The sequence below is a fragment of the Eucyclogobius newberryi genome, unplaced genomic scaffold (assembly GCF_026437365.1).
Source record: "Eucyclogobius newberryi isolate DKJ021-1_F unplaced genomic scaffold, fEucNew1.0.hap1 SCAF_387, whole genome shotgun sequence".
NCBI lineage: Eukaryota > Metazoa > Chordata > Actinopteri > Gobiiformes > Gobiidae > Eucyclogobius > Eucyclogobius newberryi.
This window is the reverse complement of record NW_027316042.1, coordinates 32,591-49,983: the sequence shown is the minus strand read 5'-3', so window position 1 is coordinate 49,983 and position 17,393 is coordinate 32,591. Positions and strand designations below refer to the sequence as shown.

Genomic DNA, 17,393 nt, shown 5'->3' with positions numbered 1-17,393 from the left:
AAAGAAAAAGTCCTTGCTCCAAGATTACTTCAAATGGAACCACTTGTGCTTCTTCATGCTCATAAGTGCTCCTCTTTGGGGTTTTCTTGTCAGCAACTTGTTCACCAATAGGAACTGTACGGCCAATATCAGGACTCCTGTGCCAAATGTAAGTCAAAAGTAGAGCTCAACCACAGCCATGATCTGTCTGCATTTTATAGAAAGTGCTTCATAGTTGGGGTGTTGTTCTGGCTTCACTATTTAGCATTGCACAATAGAATATATCAGCTTGTTTTCTCAGTAATATCACTCTGTCTCTAGACACTGACTCTTGGGCAGTGATGCTGGCTTTAAAATCGAAATACAAGAATTGTTTCTTTTTCAGTAATAAACTAAACTGAACTTTTACTTTGATCAATGTCCATGATATTGTATGGCTCTTGGCTCCATAAACACTGTTGTTGATGGCTTGCATGTAAATTGACACTCGTTGAAAAAAGAGGGTGGGACCATGGCACACATTGGTTTGCAGTTTACAGTCAACTCAAGACAGTTCTAGGTTCCACCGAGATTTGAACTCGAATCACTGGATTCAAAGCCCGGAGTGCTAACCATTACACCATGGAACCATACAATGCAATACCGCCATGTAGGGTTGAATTTGATGAGGGTTGGTGATCAATCTGATATGATATATCACATGCAGTGTTTTTGATGTAGGGGAACCACAGGAAGTTCTTTTCGCATTAGGCAAGTCCAAATTCTGTCTACATGCCGGCATGAGTCATTAAAATTGTATGGTCTAGTATTGTGTTTAATGTCTTACAATAATTACATAGTAATACAACCACCTGAACAGGGACTTGAACCCTGGACCCTCAGATTAAAAGTCTGATGCTCTACCGACTGAGCTATCCAGGCTCTGAGTGAGACAGAGCCAAATGGAGCCTGGATCATTTCATAGCTGTGCATAACCTTTTTTGGGAACAGTGTTCTTTTAGCAGCAAATAAACTGGATCCAGAGTCTGACTCCCATGAGGCCTTGCATCTTTACAATGTCAATGACAATGTAATCCTTCAATGGGTACCAAAGACAGTTGCAAAAATGATTTTGAAGTTTCACAATGATTCAACTTGTTTGGCTGATCACTGGCTATGTATTTTATGTCTCTTGTTGGTCTGCATCGATAACTTTGTTGACGGCTTGTATGTAAATTGACTACACATTGAAGGCCCATTTGCAGAATGGCCATTACCACAGTCGTTGAAACCCTGAAAAGAAGGTGGGGCTATGGCATACGGTACTTATACTGGTCACATACCTTAGCCAGCACAACTCACCAGAGACGGCCAAGAAGACATCGGAAGAAGATCTGGAGTACAGCAGCCACTTTGATAGGAATATCTGGATTCAGTGGAGTTCAACAGGAGCATTGACTTGTTTTTTTCAGTAAGTTCTACTTGTTGTGACCACCATTTAAGACATTGTGAAGCAAACACATTAAGACGACCTCAACTTGAGCCACTGTTGGCTTCTGCAATCATAAGTGCTTCTCTTTGGGGTTGTCTTGGTTGTGACTTTGGCCTCAATAACTGCAAGTATCTCAAGTTTTGAAAAATACCATGAAGTTTTCACTCTACCTGGTCATTCACATTACCCTGGCACAAGCACTGACTTGACTTTTGAATGCAGTAAGTGCTACTTGTTGGGGTAGTGTTGATGTCTTTGTCTGCATGCACTTTGAAATTACGTTCTGGAAAAGTTTGTTTAAACACCAGTTTCAGAGAGTCATTCTTATTTCCCTAACATGAGCATTGACTTGTCAATGAAATTCAGTAAGTGCTTTTTGTTGGGGGGCAGTTCCATATGACAAAAGCCTCCATTGGTAATGCAAAAGAAAAAGTCCTTGCTCCAAGATTACTTCAAATGGAACCACTTGTGCTTCTTCATGCTCATAAGTGCTCCTCTTTGGGGTTTTCTTGTCAGCAACTTGTTCACGAATAGGAACTGTACGGCCAATATCAGGACTCCTGTGCCAAATGTAAGTCAAAAGTAGAGCTCAACCACAGCCATGATCTGTCTGCATTTTATAGAAAGTGCTTCATAGTTGGGGTGTTGTTCTGGCTTCACTATTTAGCATTGCACAATAGAATATATCAGCTTGTTTTCTCAGTAATATCACTCTGTCTCTAGACACTGACTCTTGGGCAGTGATGCTGGCTTTAAAATCGAAATACAAGAATTGTTTCTTTTTCAGTAATAAACTAAACTGAACTTTTACTTTGATCAATGTCCATGATATTGTATGGCTCTTGGCTCCATAAACACTGTTGTTGATGGCTTGCATGTAAATTGACACTCGTTGAAAAAAGAGGGTGGGACCATGGCACACATTGGTTTGCAGTCAACTCAAGACAGTTCTAGGTTCCACCGAAATTTGAACTCGGATCACTGGATTCAAAGCCCAGAGTGCTAACCATTACACCATGGAACCATACAATGCAATACCGCCATGTAGGATTGAATTTGATGAGGGTTGGTGATCAATCTGATATGATATATCACATGCAGTGTTTTTGATGTAGGGGAACCACGGGAAGTTCTTTTCGCATTAGGCAAGTCCAAATTCTGTCTACATGCCGGCATGAGTCATTAAAATTGTATGGTATTGTATTGTGTTTAATATCTTACAATAATTACATAGTAATACAACCGCCTGAACAGGGACTTGAACCCTGGACCCTCAGATTAAAAGTCTGATGCTCTACCGACTGAGCTATCCAGGCTCTGAGTGAGACAGAGCCAAATGGAGCCTGGATCATTTCATAGCTGTGCATAACCTTTTTTGGGAACAGTGTTCTTTTAGCAGCAAATAAACTGGATCCAGAGTCTGACTCCCATGAGGCCTTGCATCTTTACAATGTCAATGACAATGTAATCCTTCAATGGGTACCAAAGACAGTTGCAAAAATGATTTTGAAGTTTCACAATGATTCAACTTGTTTGGCTGATCACTGGCTATGTATTTGATGTCTCTTGTTGGTCTGCATCGATAACTTTGTTGACGGCTTGTATGTAAATTGACTACACATTGAAGGCCCATTTGCAGAATGGCCATTACCACAGTCGTTGAAACCCTGAAAAGAAGGTGGGGCTATGGCATACGGTACTTATACTGGTCACATACCTTAGCCAGCACAACTCACCAGAGACGGCCAAGAAGACATCGGAAGAAGATCTGGAGTACAGCAGCCACTTTGATAGGAATATCTGGATTCAGTGGAGTTCAACAGGAGCATTGACTTGTTTTTTTTCAGTAAGTTCTACTTGTTGTGACCACCATTTAAGACATTGTGAAGCAAACACATTAAGACGACCTCAACTTGAGCCACTGTTGGCTTCTGCAATCATAAGTGCTTCTCTTTGGGGTTGTCTTGGTTGTGACTTTGGCCTCAATAACTGCAAGTATCTCAAGTTTTGAAAAATACCATGAAGTTTTCACTCTACCTGGTCATTCACATTACCCTGGCACAAGCACTGACTTGACTTTTGAATGCAGTAAGTGCTACTTGTTGGGGTAGTGTTGATGTCTTTGTCTGCATGCACTTTGAAATTACGTTCTGGAAAAGTTTGTTTAAACACCAGTTTCAGAGAGTCATTCTTATTTCCCTAACATGAGCATTGACTTGTCAATGAGATTCAGTAAGTGCTTTTTGTTGGGGGGCAGTTCCATATGACAAAAGCCTCCATTGGTAATGCAAAAGAAAAAGTCCTTGCTCCAAGATTACTTCAAATGGAACCACTTGTGCTTCTTCATGCTCATAAGTGCTCCTCTTTGGGGTTTTCTTGTCAGCAACTTGTTCACGAATAGGAACTGTACGGCCAATATCAGGACTCCTGTGCCAAATGTAAGTCAAAAGTAGAGCTCAACCACAGCCATGATCTGTCTGCATTTTATAGAAAGTGCTTCATAGTTGGGGTGTTGTTCTGGCTTCACTATTTAGCATTGCACAATAGAATATATCAGCTTGTTTTCTCAGTAATATCACTCTGTCTCTAGACACTGACTCTTGGGCAGTGATGCTGGCTTTAAAATCGAAATACAAGAATTGTTTCTTTTTCAGTAATAAACTAAACTGAACTTTTACTTTGATCAATGTCCATGATATTGTATGGCTCTTGGCTCCATAAACACTGTTGTTGATGGCTTGCATGTAAATTGACACTCGTTGAAAAAAGAGGGTGGGACCATGGGACACATTGGTTTGCAGTTTACAGTCAACTCAAGACAGTTCTAGGTTCCGCCGAGATTTGAACTCAAATCACTGGATTCAAAGCCCAGAGTGCTAACTATTACACCATGGAACCATACAATGCAATACCGCCATGTAGGGTTGAATTTGATGAGGGTTGGTGATCAATCTGATATGATATATCACATGCAGTGTTTTTGATGTAGGGGAACCACAGGAAGTTCTTTTCGCATTAGGCAAGTCCAAATTCTGTCTACATGCCGGCATGAGTCATTAAAATTGTATGGTCTAGTATCGTGTTTAATATCTTACAATAATTACATAGTAATACAACCGCCTGAACAGGGACTTGAACCCTGGACCCTCAGATTAAAAGTCTGATGCTCTACCGACTGAGCTATCCAGGCTCTGAGTCAGACAGAGCCAAATGGAGCCTGGATCATTTCATAGCTGTGCATAACCTTTTTTGGGAACAGTGTTCTTTTAGCAGCAAATAAACTGGATCCAGAGTCTGACTCCCATGAGGCCTTGCATCTTTACAATGTCAATGACAATGTAATCCTTCAATGGGTACCAAAGACAGTTGCAAACATGATTTTGAAGTTTCACAATGATTCAACTTGTTTGGCTGATCACTGGCTATGTATTTGATGTCTCTTGTTGGTCTGCATCGATAACTTTGTTGACGGCTTGTATGTAAATTGACTACACATTGAAGGCCCATTTGCAGAATGGCCATTACCACAGTCGTTGAAACCCTGAAAAGAAGGTGGGGCTATGGCATACGGTACTTATACTGGTCACATACCTTAGCCAGCACAACTCACCAGAGACGGCCAAGAAGACATCGGAAGAAGATCTGGAGTACAGCAGCCACTTTGATAGGAATATCTGGATTCAGTGGAGTTCAACAGGAGCATTGACTTGTTTTTTTTCAGTAAGTTCTACTTGTTGTGACCACCATTTAAGACATTGTGAAGCAAACACATTAAGACGACCTCAACTTGAGCCACTGTTGGCTTCTGCAATCATAAGTGCTTCTCTTTGGGGTTGTCTTGGTTGTGACTTTGGCCTCAATAACTGCATGTATCTCAAGTTTTGAAAAATACCATGAAGTTTTCACTCTACCTGGTCATTCACATTACCCTGGCACAAGCACTGACTTGACTTTTGAATGCAGTAAGTGCTACTTGTTGGGGTAGTGTTGATGTCTTTGTCTGCATGCACTTTGAAATTACGTTCTGGAAAAGTTTGTTTAAACACCAGTTTCAGAGAGTCATTCTTATTTCCCTAACATGAGCATTGACTTGTCAATGAAATTCAGTAAGTGCTTTTTGTTGGGGGGCAGTTCCATATGACAAAAGCCTCCATTGGTAATGCAAAAGAAAAAGTCCTTGCTCCAAGATTACTTCAAATGGAACCACTTGTGCTTCTTCATGCTCATAAGTGCTCCTCTTTGGGGTTTTCTTGTCAGCAACTTGTTCACGAATAGGAACTGTACGGCCAATATCAGGACTCCTGTGCCAAATGTAAGTCAAAAGTAGAGCTCAACCACAGCCATGATCTGTCTGCATTTTATAGAAAGTGCTTCATAGTTGGGGTGTTGTTCTGGCTTCACTATTTAGCATTGCACAATAGAATATATCAGCTTGTTTTCTCAGTAATATCACTCTGTCTCTAGACACTGACTCTTGGGCAGTGATGCTGGCTTTAAAATCGAAATACAAGAATTGTTTCTTTTTCAGTAATAAACTAAACTGAACTTTTACTTTGATCAATGTCCATGATATTGTATGGCTCTTGGCTCCATAAACACTGTTGTTGATGGCTTGCATGTAAATTGACACTCGTTGAAAAAAGAGGGTGGGACCATGGCACACATTGGTTTGCAGTCAACTCAAGACAGTTCTAGGTTCCACCGAAATTTGAACTCGGATCACTGGATTCAAAGCCCAGAGTGCTAACCATTACACCATGGAACCATACAATGCAATACCGCCATGTAGGATTGAATTTGATGAGGGTTGGTGATCAATCTGATATGATATATCACATGCAGTGTTTTTGATGTAGGGGAACCACGGGAAGTTCTTTTCGCATTAGGCAAGTCCAAATTCTGTCTACATGCCGGCATGAGTCATTAAAATTGTATGGTATTGTATTGTGTTTAATATCTTACAATAATTACATAGTAATACAACCGCCTGAACAGGGACTTGAACCCTGGACCCTCAGATTAAAAGTCTGATGCTCTACCGACTGAGCTATCCAGGCTCTGAGTGAGACAGAGCCAAATGGAGCCTGGATCATTTCATAGCTGTGCATAACCTTTTTTGGGAACAGTGTTCTTTTAGCAGCAAATAAACTGGATCCAGAGTCTGACTCCCATGAGGCCTTGCATCTTTACAATGTCAATGACAATGTAATCCTTCAATGGGTACCAAAGACAGTTGCAAAAATGATTTTGAAGTTTCACAATGATTCAACTTGTTTGGCTGATCACTGGCTATGTATTTTATGTCTCTTGTTGGTCTGCATCGATAACTTTGTTGACGGCTTGTATGTAAATTGACTACACATTGAAGGCCCATTTGCAGAATGGCCATTACCACAGTCGTTGAAACCCTGAAAAGAAGGTGGGGCTATGGCATACGGTACTTATACTGGTCACATACCTTAGCCAGCACAACTCACCAGAGACGGCCAAGAAGACATCGGAAGAAGATCTGGAGTACAGCAGCCACTTTGATAGGAATATCTGGATTCAGTGGAGTTCAACAGGAGCATTGACTTGTTTTTTTTCAGTAAGTTCTACTTGTTGTGACCACCATTTAAGACATTGTGAAGCAAACACATTAAGACGACCTCAACTTGAGCCACTGTTGGCTTCTGCAATCATAAGTGCTTCTCTTTGGGGTTGTCTTGGTTGTGACTTTGGCCTCAATAACTGCAAGTATCTCAAGTTTTGAAAAATACCATGAAGTTTTCACTCTACCTGGTCATTCACATTACCCTGGCACAAGCACTGACTTGACTTTTGAATGCAGTAAGTGCTACTTGTTGGGGTAGTGTTGATGTCTTTGTCTGCATGCACTTTGAAATTACGTTCTGGAAAAGTTTGTTTAAACACCAGTTTCAGAGAGTCATTCTTATTTCCCTAACATGAGCATTGACTTGTCAATGAGATTCAGTAAGTGCTTTTTGTTGGGGGGCAGTTCCATATGACAAAAGCCTCCATTGGTAATGCAAAAGAAAAAGTCCTTGCTCCAAGATTACTTCAAATGGAACCACTTGTGCTTCTTCATGCTCATAAGTGCTCCTCTTTGGGGTTTTCTTGTCAGCAACTTGTTCACGAATAGGAACTGTACGGCCAATATCAGGACTCCTGTGCCAAATGTAAGTCAAAAGTAGAGCTCAACCACAGCCATGATCTGTCTGCATTTTATAGAAAGTGCTTCATAGTTGGGGTGTTGTTCTGGCTTCACTATTTAGCATTGCACAATAGAATATATCAGCTTGTTTTCTCAGTAATATCACTCTGTCTCTAGACACTGACTCTTGGGCAGTGATGCTGGCTTTAAAATCGAAATACAAGAATTGTTTCTTTTTCAGTAATAAACTAAACTGAACTTTTACTTTGATCAATGTCCATGATATTGTATGGCTCTTGGCTCCATAAACACTGTTGTTGATGGCTTGCATGTAAATTGACACTCGTTGAAAAAAGAGGGTGGGACCATGGCACACATTGGTTTGCAGTTTACAGTCAACTCAAGACAGTTCTAGGTTCCGCCGAGATTTGAACTCGAATCACTGGATTCAAAGCCCGGAGTGCTAACTATTACACCATGGAACCATACAATGCAATACCGCCATGTAGGGTTGAATTTGATGAGGGTTGGTGATCAATCTGATATGATATATCACATGCAGTGTTTTTGATGTAGGGGAACCACAGGAAGTTCTTTTCGCATTAGGCAAGTCCAAATTCTGTCTACATGCCGGCATGAGTCATTAAAATTGTATGGTCTAGTATTGTGTTTAATGTCTTACAATAATTACATAGTAATACAACCGCCTGAACAGGGACTTGAACCCTGGACCCTCAGATTAAAAGTCTGATGCTCTACCGACTGAGCTATCCAGGCTCTGAGTGAGACAGAGCCAAATGGAGCCTGGATCATTTCATAGCTGTGCATAACCTTTTTTGGGAACAGTGTTCTTTTAGCAGCAAATAAACTGGATCCAGAGTCTGACTCCCATGAGGCCTTGCATCTTTACAATGTCAATGACAATGTAATCCTTCAATGGGTACCAAAGACAGTTGCAAAAATGATTTTGAAGTTTCACAATGATTCAACTTGTTTGGCTGATCACTGGCTATGTATTTTATGTCTCTTGTTGGTCTGCATCGATAACTTTGTTGACGGCTTGTATGTAAATTGACTACACATTGAAGGCCCATTTGCAGAATGGCCATTACCACAGTCGTTGAAACCCTGAAAAGAAGGTGGGGCTATGGCATACGGTACTTATACTGGTCACATACCTTAGCCAGCACAACTCACCAGAGACGGCCAAGAAGACATCGGAAGAAGATCTGGAGTACAGCAGCCACTTTGATAGGAATATCTGGATTCAGTGGAGTTCAACAGGAGCATTGACTTGTTTTTTTCAGTAAGTTCTACTTGTTGTGACCACCATTTAAGACATTGTGAAGCAAACACATTAAGACGACCTCAACTTGAGCCACTGTTGGCTTCTGCAATCATAAGTGCTTCTCTTTGGGGTTGTCTTGGTTGTGACTTTGGCCTCAATAACTGCAAGTATCTCAAGTTTTGAAAAATACCATGAAGTTTTCACTCTACCTGGTCATTCACATTACCCTGGCACAAGCACTGACTTGACTTTTGAATGCAGTAAGTGCTACTTGTTGGGGTAGTGTTGATGTCTTTGTCTGCATGCACTTTGAAATTACGTTCTGGAAAAGTTTGTTTAAACACCAGTTTCAGAGAGTCATTCTTATTTCCCTAACATGAGCATTGACTTGTCAATGAAATTCAGTAAGTGCTTTTTGTTGGGGGGCAGTTCCATATGACAAAAGCCTCCATTGGTAATGCAAAAGAAAAAGTCCTTGCTCCAAGATTACTTCAAATGGAACCACTTGTGCTTCTTCATGCTCATAAGTGCTCCTCTTTGGGGTTTTCTTGTCAGCAACTTGTTCACGAATAGGAACTGTACGGCCAATATCAGGACTCCTGTGCCAAATGTAAGTCAAAAGTAGAGCTCAACCACAGCCATGATCTGTCTGCATTTTATAGAAAGTGCTTCATAGTTGGGGTGTTGTTCTGGCTTCACTATTTAGCATTGCACAATAGAATATATCAGCTTGTTTTCTCAGTAATATCACTCTGTCTCTAGACACTGACTCTTGGGCAGTGATGCTGGCTTTAAAATCGAAATACAAGAATTGTTTCTTTTTCAGTAATAAACTAAACTGAACTTTTACTTTGATCAATGTCCATGATATTGTATGGCTCTTGGCTCCATAAACACTGTTGTTGATGGCTTGCATGTAAATTGACACTCGTTGAAAAAAGAGGGTGGGACCATGGCACACATTGGTTTGCAGTTTACAGTCAACTCAAGACAGTTCTAGGTTCCACCGAGATTTGAACTCGAATCACTGGATTCAAAGCCCAGAGTGCTAACCATTACACCATGGAACCATACAATGCAATACCGCCATGTAGGGTTGAATTTGATGAGGGTTGGTGATCAATCTGATATGATATATCACATGCAGTGTTTTTGATGTAGGGGAACCACAGGAAGTTCTTTTCGCATTAGGCAAGTCCAAATTCTGTCTACATGCCGGCATGAGTCATTAAAATTGTATGGTCTAGTATTGTGTTTAATGTCTTACAATAATTACATAGTAATACAACCACCTGAACAGGGACTTGAACCCTGGACCCTCAGATTAAAAGTCTGATGCTCTACCGACTGAGCTATCCAGGCTCTGAGTGAGACAGAGCCAAATGGAGCCTGGATCATTTCATAGCTGTGCATAACCTTTTTTGGGAACAGTGTTCTTTTAGCAGCAAATAAACTGGATCCAGAGTCTGACTCCCATGAGGCCTTGCATCTTTACAATGTCAATGACAATGTAATCCTTCAATGGGTACCAAAGACAGTTGCAAAAATGATTTTGAAGTTTCACAATGATTCAACTTGTTTGGCTGATCACTGGCTATGTATTTTATGTCTCTTGTTGGTCTGCATCGATAACTTTGTTGACGGCTTGTATGTAAATTGACTACACATTGAAGGCCCATTTGCAGAATGGCCATTACCACAGTCGTTGAAACCCTGAAAAGAAGGTGGGGCTATGGCATACGGTACTTATACTGGTCACATACCTTAGCCAGCACAACTCACCAGAGACGGCCAAGAAGACATCGGAAGAAGATCTGGAGTACAGCAGCCACTTTGATAGGAATATCTGGATTCAGTGGAGTTCAACAGGAGCATTGACTTGTTTTTTTCAGTAAGTTCTACTTGTTGTGACCACCATTTAAGACATTGTGAAGCAAACACATTAAGACGACCTCAACTTGAGCCACTGTTGGCTTCTGCAATCATAAGTGCTTCTCTTTGGGGTTGTCTTGGTTGTGACTTTGGCCTCAATAACTGCAAGTATCTCAAGTTTTGAAAAATACCATGAAGTTTTCACTCTACCTGGTCATTCACATTACCCTGGCACAAGCACTGACTTGACTTTTGAATGCAGTAAGTGCTACTTGTTGGGGTAGTGTTGATGTCTTTGTCTGCATGCACTTTGAAATTACGTTCTGGAAAAGTTTGTTTAAACACCAGTTTCAGAGAGTCATTCTTATTTCCCTAACATGAGCATTGACTTGTCAATGAAATTCAGTAAGTGCTTTTTGTTGGGGGGCAGTTCCATATGACAAAAGCCTCCATTGGTAATGCAAAAGAAAAAGTCCTTGCTCCAAGATTACTTCAAATGGAACCACTTGTGCTTCTTCATGCTCATAAGTGCTCCTCTTTGGGGTTTTCTTGTCAGCAACTTGTTCACGAATAGGAACTGTACGGCCAATATCAGGACTCCTGTGCCAAATGTAAGTCAAAAGTAGAGCTCAACCACAGCCATGATCTGTCTGCATTTTATAGAAAGTGCTTCATAGTTGGGGTGTTGTTCTGGCTTCACTATTTAGCATTGCACAATAGAATATATCAGCTTGTTTTCTCAGTAATATCACTCTGTCTCTAGACACTGACTCTTGGGCAGTGATGCTGGCTTTAAAATCGAAATACAAGAATTGTTTCTTTTTCAGTAATAAACTAAACTGAACTTTTACTTTGATCAATGTCCATGATATTGTATGGCTCTTGGCTCCATAAACACTGTTGTTGATGGCTTGCATGTAAATTGACACTCGTTGAAAAAAGAGGGTGGGACCATGGCACACATTGGTTTGCAGTCAACTCAAGACAGTTCTAGGTTCCACCGAAATTTGAACTCGGATCACTGGATTCAAAGCCCAGAGTGCTAACCATTACACCATGGAACCATACAATGCAATACCGCCATGTAGGATTGAATTTGATGAGGGTTGGTGATCAATCTGATATGATATATCACATGCAGTGTTTTTGATGTAGGGGAACCACGGGAAGTTCTTTTCGCATTAGGCAAGTCCAAATTCTGTCTACATGCCGGCATGAGTCATTAAAATTGTATGGTATTGTATTGTGTTTAATATCTTACAATAATTACATAGTAATACAACCGCCTGAACAGGGACTTGAACCCTGGACCCTCAGATTAAAAGTCTGATGCTCTACCGACTGAGCTATCCAGGCTCTGAGTGAGACAGAGCCAAATGGAGCCTGGATCATTTCATAGCTGTGCATAACCTTTTTTGGGAACAGTGTTCTTTTAGCAGCAAATAAACTGGATCCAGAGTCTGACTCCCATGAGGCCTTGCATCTTTACAATGTCAATGACAATGTAATCCTTCAATGGGTACCAAAGACAGTTGCAAAAATGATTTTGAAGTTTCACAATGATTCAACTTGTTTGGCTGATCACTGGCTATGTATTTGATGTCTCTTGTTGGTCTGCATCGATAACTTTGTTGACGGCTTGTATGTAAATTGACTACACATTGAAGGCCCATTTGCAGAATGGCCATTACCACAGTCGTTGAAACCCTGAAAAGAAGGTGGGGCTATGGCATACGGTACTTATACTGGTCACATACCTTAGCCAGCACAACTCACCAGAGACGGCCAAGAAGACATCGGAAGAAGATCTGGAGTACAGCAGCCACTTTGATAGGAATATCTGGATTCAGTGGAGTTCAACAGGAGCATTGACTTGTTTTTTTTCAGTAAGTTCTACTTGTTGTGACCACCATTTAAGACATTGTGAAGCAAACACATTAAGACGACCTCAACTTGAGCCACTGTTGGCTTCTGCAATCATAAGTGCTTCTCTTTGGGGTTGTCTTGGTTGTGACTTTGGCCTCAATAACTGCAAGTATCTCAAGTTTTGAAAAATACCATGAAGTTTTCACTCTACCTGGTCATTCACATTACCCTGGCACAAGCACTGACTTGACTTTTGAATGCAGTAAGTGCTACTTGTTGGGGTAGTGTTGATGTCTTTGTCTGCATGCACTTTGAAATTACGTTCTGGAAAAGTTTGTTTAAACACCAGTTTCAGAGAGTCATTCTTATTTCCCTAACATGAGCATTGACTTGTCAATGAGATTCAGTAAGTGCTTTTTGTTGGGGGGCAGTTCCATATGACAAAAGCCTCCATTGGTAATGCAAAAGAAAAAGTCCTTGCTCCAAGATTACTTCAAATGGAACCACTTGTGCTTCTTCATGCTCATAAGTGCTCCTCTTTGGGGTTTTCTTGTCAGCAACTTGTTCACGAATAGGAACTGTACGGCCAATATCAGGACTCCTGTGCCAAATGTAAGTCAAAAGTAGAGCTCAACCACAGCCATGATCTGTCTGCATTTTATAGAAAGTGCTTCATAGTTGGGGTGTTGTTCTGGCTTCACTATTTAGCATTGCACAATAGAATATATCAGCTTGTTTTCTCAGTAATATCACTCTGTCTCTAGACACTGACTCTTGGGCAGTGATGCTGGCTTTAAAATCGAAATACAAGAATTGTTTCTTTTTCAGTAATAAACTAAACTGAACTTTTACTTTGATCAATGTCCATGATATTGTATGGCTCTTGGCTCCATAAACACTGTTGTTGATGGCTTGCATGTAAATTGACACTCGTTGAAAAAAGAGGGTGGGACCATGGCACACATTGGTTTGCAGTTTACAGTCAACTCAAGACAGTTCTAGGTTCCGCCGAGATTTGAACTCGAATCACTGGATTCAAAGCCCGGAGTGCTAACTATTACACCATGGAACCATACAATGCAATACCGCCATGTAGGGTTGAATTTGATGAGGGTTGGTGATCAATCTGATATGATATATCACATGCAGTGTTTTTGATGTAGGGGAACCACAGGAAGTTCTTTTCGCATTAGGCAAGTCCAAATTCTGTCTACATGCCGGCATGAGTCATTAAAATTGTATGGTCTAGTATTGTGTTTAATGTCTTACAATAATTACATAGTAATACAACCGCCTGAACAGGGACTTGAACCCTGGACCCTCAGATTAAAAGTCTGATGCTCTACCGACTGAGCTATCCAGGCTCTGAGTGAGACAGAGCCAAATGGAGCCTGGATCATTTCATAGCTGTGCATAACCTTTTTTGGGAACAGTGTTCTTTTAGCAGCAAATAAACTGGATCCAGAGTCTGACTCCCATGAGGCCTTGCATCTTTACAATGTCAATGACAATGTAATCCTTCAATGGGTACCAAAGACAGTTGCAAAAATGATTTTGAAGTTTCACAATGATTCAACTTGTTTGGCTGATCACTGGCTATGTATTTTATGTCTCTTGTTGGTCTGCATCGATAACTTTGTTGACGGCTTGTATGTAAATTGACTACACATTGAAGGCCCATTTGCAGAATGGCCATTACCACAGTCGTTGAAACCCTGAAAAGAAGGTGGGGCTATGGCATACGGTACTTATACTGGTCACATACCTTAGCCAGCACAACTCACCAGAGACGGCCAAGAAGACATCGGAAGAAGATCTGGAGTACAGCAGCCACTTTGATAGGAATATCTGGATTCAGTGGAGTTCAACAGGAGCATTGACTTGTTTTTTTCAGTAAGTTCTACTTGTTGTGACCACCATTTAAGACATTGTGAAGCAAACACATTAAGACGACCTCAACTTGAGCCACTGTTGGCTTCTGCAATCATAAGTGCTTCTCTTTGGGGTTGTCTTGGTTGTGACTTTGGCCTCAATAACTGCAAGTATCTCAAGTTTTGAAAAATACCATGAAGTTTTCACTCTACCTGGTCATTCACATTACCCTGGCACAAGCACTGACTTGACTTTTGAATGCAGTAAGTGCTACTTGTTGGGGTAGTGTTGATGTCTTTGTCTGCATGCACTTTGAAATTACGTTCTGGAAAAGTTTGTTTAAACACCAGTTTCAGAGAGTCATTCTTATTTCCCTAACATGAGCATTGACTTGTCAATGAAATTCAGTAAGTGCTTTTTGTTGGGGGGCAGTTCCATATGACAAAAGCCTCCATTGGTAATGCAAAAGAAAAAGTCCTTGCTCCAAGATTACTTCAAATGGAACCACTTGTGCTTCTTCATGCTCATAAGTGCTCCTCTTTGGGGTTTTCTTGTCAGCAACTTGTTCACGAATAGGAACTGTACGGCCAATATCAGGACTCCTGTGCCAAATGTAAGTCAAAAGTAGAGCTCAACCACAGCCATGATCTGTCTGCATTTTATAGAAAGTGCTTCATAGTTGGGGTGTTGTTCTGGCTTCACTATTTAGCATTGCACAATAGAATATATCAGCTTGTTTTCTCAGTAATATCACTCTGTCTCTAGACACTGACTCTTGGGCAGTGATGCTGGCTTTAAAATCGAAATACAAGAATTGTTTCTTTTTCAGTAATAAACTAAACTGAACTTTTACTTTGATCAATGTCCATGATATTGTATGGCTCTTGGCTCCATAAACACTGTTGTTGATGGCTTGCATGTAAATTGACACTCGTTGAAAAAAGAGGGTGGGACCATGGCACACATTGGTTTGCAGTTTACAGTCAACTCAAGACAGTTCTAGGTTCCACCGAGATTTGAACTCGAATCACTGGATTCAAAGCCCAGAGTGCTAACCATTACACCATGGAACCATACAATGCAATACCGCCATGTAGGGTTGAATTTGATGAGGGTTGGTGATCAATCTGATATGATATATATCACATGCAGTGTTTTTGATGTAGGGGAACCACAGGAAGTTCTTTTCGCATTAGGCAAGTCCAAATTCTGTCTACATGCCGGCATGAGTCATTAAAATTGTATGGTCTAGTATTGTGTTTAATGTCTTACAATAATTACATAGTAATACAACCACCTGAACAGGGACTTGAACCCTGGACCCTCAGATTAAAAGTCTGATGCTCTACCGACTGAGCTATCCAGGCTCTGAGTGAGACAGAGCCAAATGGAGCCTGGATCATTTCATAGCTGTGCATAACCTTTTTTGGGAACAGTGTTCTTTTAGCAGCAAATAAACTGGATCCAGAGTCTGACTCCCATGAGGCCTTGCATCTTTACAATGTCAATGACAATGTAATCCTTCAATGGGTACCAAAGACAGTTGCAAAAATGATTTTGAAGTTTCACAATGATTCAACTTGTTTGGCTGATCACTGGCTATGTATTTGATGTCTCTTGTTGGTCTGCATCGATAACTTTGTTGACGGCTTGTATGTAAATTGACTACACATTGAAGGCCCATTTGCAGAATGGCCATTACCACAGTCGTTGAAACCCTGAAAAGAAGGTGGGGCTATGGCATACGGTACTTATACTGGTCACATACCTTAGCCAGCACAACTCACCAGAGACGGCCAAGAAGACATCGGAAGAAGATCTGGAGTACAGCAGCCACTTTGATAGGAATATCTGGATTCAGTGGAGTTCAACAGGAGCATTGACTTGTTTTTTTCAGTAAGTTCTACTTGTTGTGACCACCATTTAAGACATTGTGAAGCAAACACATTAAGACGACCTCAACTTGAGCCACTGTTGGCTTCTGCAATCATAAGTGCTTCTCTTTGGGGTTGTCTTGGTTGTGACTTTGGCCTCAATAACTGCAAGTATCTCAAGTTTTGAAAAATACCATGAAGTTTTCACTCTACCTGGTCATTCACATTACCCTGGCACAAGCACTGACTTGACTTTTGAATGCAGTAAGTGCTACTTGTTGGGGTAGTGTTGATGTCTTTGTCTGCATGCACTTTGAAATTACGTTCTGGAAAAGTTTGTTTAAACACCAGTTTCAGAGAGTCATTCTTATTTCCCTAACATGAGCATTGACTTGTCAATGAAATTCAGTAAGTGCTTTTTGTTGGGGGGCAGTTCCATATGACAAAAGCCTCCATTGGTAATGCAAAAGAAAAAGTCCTTGCTCCAAGATTACTTCAAATGGAACCACTTGTGCTTCTTCATGCTCATAAGTGCTCCTCTTTGGGGTTTTCTTGTCAGCAACTTGTTCACGAATAGGAACTGTACGGCCAATATCAGGACTCCTGTGCCAAATGTAAGTCAAAAGTAGAGCTCAACCACAGCCATGATCTGTCTGCATTTTATAGAAAGTGCTTCATAGTTGGGGTGTTGTTCTGGCTTCACTATTTAGCATTGCACAATAGAATATATCAGCTTGTTTTCTCAGTAATATCACTCTGTCTCTAGACACTGACTCTTGGGCAGTGATGCTGGCTTTAAAATCGAAATACAAGAATTGTTTCTTTTTCAGTAATAAACTAAACTGAACTTTTACTTTGATCAATGTCCATGATATTGTATGGCTCTTGGCTCCATAAACACTGTTGTTGATGGCTTGCATGTAAATTGACACTCGTTGAAAAAAGAGGGTGGGACCATGGCACACATTGGTTTGCAGTTTACAGTCAACTCAAGACAGTTCTAGGTTCCACCGAGAT

The 17,393-nt window shown here is 40.8% G+C and overlaps 11 non-coding genes across 11 annotated transcripts; all 11 read right to left on the bottom strand.

Moving 5' to 3' along the window:
- Positions 1–2,402: 2,402 nt before the first annotated feature.
- trnaq-uug (transfer RNA glutamine (anticodon UUG)) lies at positions 2,403–2,474 on the bottom strand. The gene has a single exon. It is a non-coding gene; the product is annotated as a tRNA-Gln (tRNA).
- Positions 2,475–2,693: 219 nt separating this feature from the next.
- Positions 2,694–2,766, bottom strand: trnak-uuu (transfer RNA lysine (anticodon UUU)). Its single transcript has one exon. It is a non-coding gene; the product is annotated as a tRNA-Lys (tRNA).
- Positions 2,767–4,567: 1,801 nt separating this feature from the next.
- trnak-uuu (transfer RNA lysine (anticodon UUU)) lies at positions 4,568–4,640 on the bottom strand. Its single transcript has one exon. It is a non-coding gene; the product is annotated as a tRNA-Lys (tRNA).
- Positions 4,641–6,143: 1,503 nt separating this feature from the next.
- trnaq-uug (transfer RNA glutamine (anticodon UUG)) lies at positions 6,144–6,215 on the bottom strand. The gene has a single exon. It is a non-coding gene; the product is annotated as a tRNA-Gln (tRNA).
- A 219-nt stretch (positions 6,216–6,434) lies between these two features.
- On the bottom strand, positions 6,435–6,507 carry trnak-uuu (transfer RNA lysine (anticodon UUU)). Its single transcript has one exon. It is a non-coding gene; the product is annotated as a tRNA-Lys (tRNA).
- A 1,801-nt stretch (positions 6,508–8,308) lies between these two features.
- Positions 8,309–8,381, bottom strand: trnak-uuu (transfer RNA lysine (anticodon UUU)). The gene has a single exon. It is a non-coding gene; the product is annotated as a tRNA-Lys (tRNA).
- A 1,509-nt stretch (positions 8,382–9,890) lies between these two features.
- On the bottom strand, positions 9,891–9,962 carry trnaq-uug (transfer RNA glutamine (anticodon UUG)). Its single transcript has one exon. It is a non-coding gene; the product is annotated as a tRNA-Gln (tRNA).
- Positions 9,963–11,756: 1,794 nt separating this feature from the next.
- Positions 11,757–11,828, bottom strand: trnaq-uug (transfer RNA glutamine (anticodon UUG)). The gene has a single exon. It is a non-coding gene; the product is annotated as a tRNA-Gln (tRNA).
- Positions 11,829–12,047: 219 nt separating this feature from the next.
- Positions 12,048–12,120, bottom strand: trnak-uuu (transfer RNA lysine (anticodon UUU)). Its single transcript has one exon. It is a non-coding gene; the product is annotated as a tRNA-Lys (tRNA).
- A 1,801-nt stretch (positions 12,121–13,921) lies between these two features.
- trnak-uuu (transfer RNA lysine (anticodon UUU)) lies at positions 13,922–13,994 on the bottom strand. The gene has a single exon. It is a non-coding gene; the product is annotated as a tRNA-Lys (tRNA).
- Positions 13,995–15,503: 1,509 nt separating this feature from the next.
- trnaq-uug (transfer RNA glutamine (anticodon UUG)) lies at positions 15,504–15,575 on the bottom strand. Its single transcript has one exon. It is a non-coding gene; the product is annotated as a tRNA-Gln (tRNA).
- Positions 15,576–17,393: the final 1,818 nt, after the last annotated feature.